This window comes from Helianthus annuus, chromosome 1 (genome assembly GCF_002127325.2).
Source record: "Helianthus annuus cultivar XRQ/B chromosome 1, HanXRQr2.0-SUNRISE, whole genome shotgun sequence".
NCBI lineage: Eukaryota > Viridiplantae > Streptophyta > Magnoliopsida > Asterales > Asteraceae > Helianthus > Helianthus annuus.
Genome location: NC_035433.2, coordinates 70,705,286 through 70,710,911, shown reverse-complemented (window position 1 = coordinate 70,710,911; position 5,626 = coordinate 70,705,286). Strand labels below are relative to the sequence as shown.

At 32.8% G+C, this 5,626-nt stretch overlaps 1 long non-coding RNA gene across 10 annotated transcripts; it reads left to right on the top strand.

The window, feature by feature from the left end:
• Nucleotides 1-305: 305 nt before the first annotated feature.
• Nucleotides 306-5,280, top strand: LOC110868507. Of its 10 annotated transcripts, XR_002552520.2 has the most exons (16): nucleotides 311-482; nucleotides 603-699; nucleotides 877-944; nucleotides 1,394-1,468; nucleotides 1,571-1,684; nucleotides 1,781-1,842; nucleotides 1,923-1,969; nucleotides 2,043-2,223; nucleotides 2,341-2,455; nucleotides 2,567-2,755; nucleotides 2,868-2,969; nucleotides 3,075-3,202; nucleotides 3,461-3,599; nucleotides 3,686-3,727; nucleotides 4,019-4,110; nucleotides 4,187-4,326. It is a non-coding gene; the product is annotated as an uncharacterized LOC110868507 (long non-coding RNA). The 10 variants fall into 10 exon arrangements; XR_004866088.1 differs by adding an exon at nucleotides 5,028-5,280 and having other exon boundaries at nucleotides 309-482; nucleotides 2,567-3,202; nucleotides 4,187-4,267; XR_004866087.1 differs by having other exon boundaries at nucleotides 309-482; nucleotides 2,567-2,969.
• The last annotated feature ends 346 nt before the right edge of the window (nucleotides 5,281-5,626 follow it).

Below are 5,626 nucleotides of genomic sequence, written 5' to 3'. Positions count from 1 at the left end.
CATGTCCAACAAGGCTTTTCTTATGTCATTATTACATCATAATGCCTAATATTAAAAGACTTTAAAATTCAAAGTTGGTCCACTTATGGCATGAAACCACTGCCCCACTCTCAATTATGAAACCACTGATTATTAATTCAACCACTGATATTCATTCAAAAGTCAACCACTGAATTGCATTTAATAGAGATTCAACCACTGATTGTTAATTCAACCACTGATATTTGAGAGGGTAATTTGAAATTTGAAATTTAAAAACGTATAGGGATATGTAATTTGCATTTAATAGAGATTCAATTCTTATCTCTCTCAAATATCAATTCAAACCCAAATCCAAACCTGATCATAATTTCAAAAACCCATTCCAATATCTCTCTCTACTCTCTCTCTTCGATGAAGAATACAAAGCATCCAGTCTCTAAATTCATACTATCCAGACCTCTCTCAATTCGCAGGTAGAGCATCCACTTCAACAAACATAGGTATGTTTTTCTTTCTCTCAATTCCAATATATACTTGAAACGACCATTCAAGAATCCAAAGTTTTAAATCTGCAAGTACCGTAGATTGGATTAAAGTTTGTTGATCTTTACTGTTTTCAGAAGTGAAGGTTATGTCCGATTTGAGGGAGATGGCAGAATCAGTATCTTCAAACCCTAATTCTGAGATTCCAGAACGTCGTTGGGTTCCGCCGCGTCCGTATGTACCTTCTCTCAATCTCTGTTTGCAGCCCCAATTGATTTTCAGCATTAAATGATTTTTAGCCCTAATCGATTTTCAGCCATAATCTTTGTCATTCACTGATTTTCTAAAAATTTATGCTTATGAGAATTGATCAAGTAAGCCCTAATCTTTGTATTTTTGTGTTGTTAATAGTTGATTTTGAAGGTCTATAGGTTTGAAGACCATGTGTTCGATGAATTGCGTAAATGAGAATTGATCAAGTAAGACCTCACTTTTCCTTTTGCCCTCTTGTTGTTGCCTTATGTTTTTCGACAATTGTTGTTTAAACTTGTGTTTGCTACATGTCATATTTATCAATTTATGCTTATACTGTTGGATTATGTGATGTGGATAATGCAAAAGAGTTCATCTTATGTGAGTACAACATAGATTCTGACTCTTACAGGTAAGGATGATTCTCATCATAGCCTGCTTCTTGATTAAAAAAGGTTTTGCATGATTACTTTCTTAAACTTTTAAACCTTAACAGTAAAGTCCCATACTTTATTATTAATATAATTTTTTATTTATTTATTAAAAGATGGATCAAAGTATGCACATGGTTAAAGAGGTTATCTTCATGAGGGTGAACTCTTTTGCATTATCCACATCACATAAGATGATTTGTTCTCTTATTGTTGCTTTATTAACTGTGTTATTATTTTAACAGAGAAAATCGAATGAAGCTGAGGTCGAGCCCCTACGAGAAGAGTGTCACCAAAGGGTTTCAACTCTTGAAAGAAAGGTAAACTGTTTCTTATATACAAAATCCCGTTTCAGTTACATCTTTATTTAAAAAAAATATGTTATTAGTTGCTAAATACGAACTCAAAGCTATAAAATTCAGCTTTATGCCCTCACGATGGAAAGAGACATGCTACGCAGAGAGCAAAATAAAAAAGCGATGCCGCTGCTCTTTTGAAGGAAAAAGATGAAATCATCACTCAAGTTATGGCAGAAGGTAAACATATTAAAAATAGTATTTTATATTGGTATTAGCAGCTAATTGTAATATTTATATATATAATATTGATCTTTTTTCTTTTGGTTCATTTAGGCGAAGAGCTTTCAAAGAAACAAGCTACTCAAGAATCGACAATCAGGAAACTACGTGCACAGGTATAAAATTGTATGAACTATTTTAGAAGCCAATACCTGTCACTATGTATGATTAGTTTTCTTCTTGCGGTGAATGCTAGATCAGAGAGCTTGAAGAAGAGAAGAAAGACTGATAACAAAGCTACAGGTAGGTAGTTAGTTATGTTTCTGAATCAGTTGATATTTTTAATTGTATCTATAATTCGAGTGTAAGTTGTTAGGTTGAAGAGAGCAAGGTAGAGAGTATAAAGAGGGACATAGCTGCTACAAAGAAGCTACTCCAAGAAACAATAGAGAAAAACCAAGCTGAGGCAGATTGAGGCTATTCAGGTTTTTATTATACTTTTATGAGTAAAATGCCATTTTCGTCCCTGACGAAGAAGAAGAATCTAAGAGGAAAAGGTAACTACTTTTCAAGTGTTGCTATTAATTAGCATGTTATGTCACATTATATAGTTTGCTTATACATGGTTCAAACTTTTTGTCGTACTATTTTAATATCTTGTAATGTTTTGACAGAAAGTGAAGCCCGTTAAAAGACCCGCTGAATCTACACCCAAGTCGCCTGCTTCTACTAAGAAAGGAAAACCCAACACTCCACAAAATGCTAAATCTAACACTCCTCAAACATCAGGTTAAAGATACTTACCATCGTATTATTGTTTAGAACGATTGTCGAGCGGATGACATCTTTTAACCTTTAAATCCTAGTCTTTGTTTTTTTTTTTTTTTTGGTTTTAATTAGGTGGAAAGAAAAGTGGTCAAGCAGTAACGCCACAAGCCAATTCAAAAGTAAGAGTTCACAAATTTGATATGGATAACGCGGAGTCCGATCTTTTCGACGACATCGATAATTATTTCCAAGATTCAGATATTCAAGTACTTCACAAGTTGAAGGTTTTTCATTACAACCATGTTGATCAAACGAGAAATGGTGAGTTTTCTAAAGATCCTTGCTTGATCTTCATGTATTTCATGGTTGTTGTTATGTTTATCGATTGATCCAGTTATCAATAATCATCACTTGTGATTTTGACTTTTTATAGCTCTATTTGAATGACCCAAAGTCAGATCTGAGTATATCATAAGCTGGATCTGAAGTATCTTCAGCTTCTTTTCTTCACAAAATGTTTCCAAACCATAGACATGTTAGTTGGATCTTATTACAGAGAAGTTGGTTGCTTGATCTGTGCTTTCAGTACTAATTTTAATGAATTGATATTCCTTCACTATTTGTATGTTAAATACTCCAGTAGTTGATGGCTGTATGTTAAATACTCTCTCTCTCTTCGATGAAGAATACAAAGCATCCAGTCTCTAAATTCATACTATTCAGACCTCTCTCAATTCGCAGGTAGAGCATCCACTTCAACAAACACAGGTATGAAAATGCCTTTCCATTATAATTTTGCGAGTTTTTTTTTTTTTTTTGAATCAAAGAGCCTATGAAAATGCCTTTCCATGTTCAAATTGTGATTTGAAAATACCTAAATACAGAGTTAATGGTGATGGATAAGAAATCAGTTGATTTTAAGCCTTAATGCAGTTTAGAATGTGGTTGTATATAGTCCAGTTGAGATTTTTGATCTACAGTTAATGGATTTTGATTTTCTAGAGTCTTTTAATGTATGATATACAGGTTGATGGATAAGGATAAAGCAGCAGCAGCAGCAGCAGTTGCTTCTTCTTCTTCGTCACATGAACTTGCTCAACGTCAAAGAACGAATCAACGAAATAGGGCTCGAGGCGAAAGTGCACTTTCCTCTCCAATTTAAAAGGTACACAGAGTTTGAAAACTTTTTATACCTTTATGTTTTATTTATATATTCAATACATCATTATTTGATGCAACTTTATATTGTAGGGATGAAACACTGATTAGATGAAACACTGATTCAACACTGAAGTAAGATGAAACACTCATTTATGTTAGGAAACCTCTGTTTTTAAACTATTGTTTTTAAAACCTCTGCTCGGGTAAAAATTCATCCACTGCTGAAATGTATCCTCTGTTCTCATAACCTATGTTTATCCTAACCACTGGTTAGGATAAACATAGGTTATGAGAACAGAGGATACATTTCAGCAGTGGATAAATTTTTACCCGAGCAGAGGTTTTAAAAACAGTGGTTTAAAAACAGAGGTTTCAACAGAGGTTGCTGTTAACTGAATTATAATCGTATTGTGTTTAATGAAGGTTGATTTATATACTCTGGAACATGAAAGAAGAAGATGATGAAGATTCAATATCTCGATCCACTTCAATAAAAGAAGGTGTTGATCCGCAAGGTCAGCGACTTGATCCGATCAAAAGATTCTTGCATATAATCATTCTGACTCTGGTTACAAATGATTTTATCTACAGGTTTGTGTAAAACAAAGGGAGTTGAACTTGGCATTTTCGTTATTTGCAGAGATGAAGAGATATCAAATACAACCAAATATGGTGAGGAATGTGTTATGACAATATGCTCTTAAGTAATATTGTGTCAATTCCAAATTAAATTTTTAGTAAAATGCCATTTTTGTAAAAGTGAAACCACTGTTTTGGGTTAAAACAGTGTTTGAAACCACTTTTGGGTTAAAAAAGTGTTTGAAACCGCTGTTGGGTTAAAACAGTGTTTGAAACCACTGTTTTAACCCAAAAGTGGTTTCAAAGTTGGCCCTTTTAACAACAATGTTTTAACCAAACAGTGGTTTCAAACATTATTTTAATCCAAAAGTGGTTTCAAACACTGTTTTAACCCAAAACAGTGGGTTAAAACAGTGTTTGAAACCACTTTTGGGTTAAAACAGTGTTTGAAACCGCTATTGGCACTGTTTTAACCCAACAGCGGTTTCAAACACTGTTTTAACAACACTGTTTAACCCAACAGTGGTTTCAAACATTGTTTTAATCCAACAGTGGTTTCAAAATACTGTTTTAACTCAAAACAATGGATTGGTATAATTTTTGTACTTATTTGTCTATCATTGAAACTTTAATTATGTACTTCGTCTATATAGTGGCGATTGTTTTGTTGAATGAAGTTTTCTTTTGAATAACAAAGGTAGCTGCATTAAAGTGAAAATAAGGTACCAAGCAAAGTTAAGTAGAATTGTTTTCATAAATTAGGAATAGGAGACTTATATTTGCAGCAAAATTTGTATAAGAACACCAAGATCTATAAAAGGTAGAATTACAACAGTGACCTGGAATTTGTAAGGTCGCCGAAGTCTCCTACGGTGTTAGTGTCATCTCGGTTGCCGGAACCATGAAGGGATGAACAATTCCTCAATTCGTTTGAAGGTTCTTACGAACTTGAAGGCTTATTGTTGCTTATATGCTTTCATGTGTGTTTACTTAATTGGAAGTAGATATTAAGAGCATTAATTTTCTTCCTGTTGTAAATAAATGTTAGGAATTGTTGAAGCTTTATGTACTTCATCAATGTAGTCTCAACTATTTTGTTATATGAAGTTTTCTTTTGAATAACGAAATATACATTATTTGGAATTAGATATTAAGAGGAGTAGTTTTCTTTCCGTTGAAAAGAAATGTTAGTTTTTCTAAGAAACGACCCGTGTTTGCACACGTGTCTTACCGCTAGTACTATATAATAAAAGAAACCTGTTTTTGGACACTTGTCATTCTCTCATTTAATTGATTAAAATTATTAATAATACTAATAATAACAATATTTAATCTAATCTAATACAAATAATAATAATATTTAATCTAATTCTTATTATTAATTCAATAACCTATTGTTAAACTAAAACTTCAATAGAATCTTAAATCCTAGCTAAACAAGTTTCGAAATTC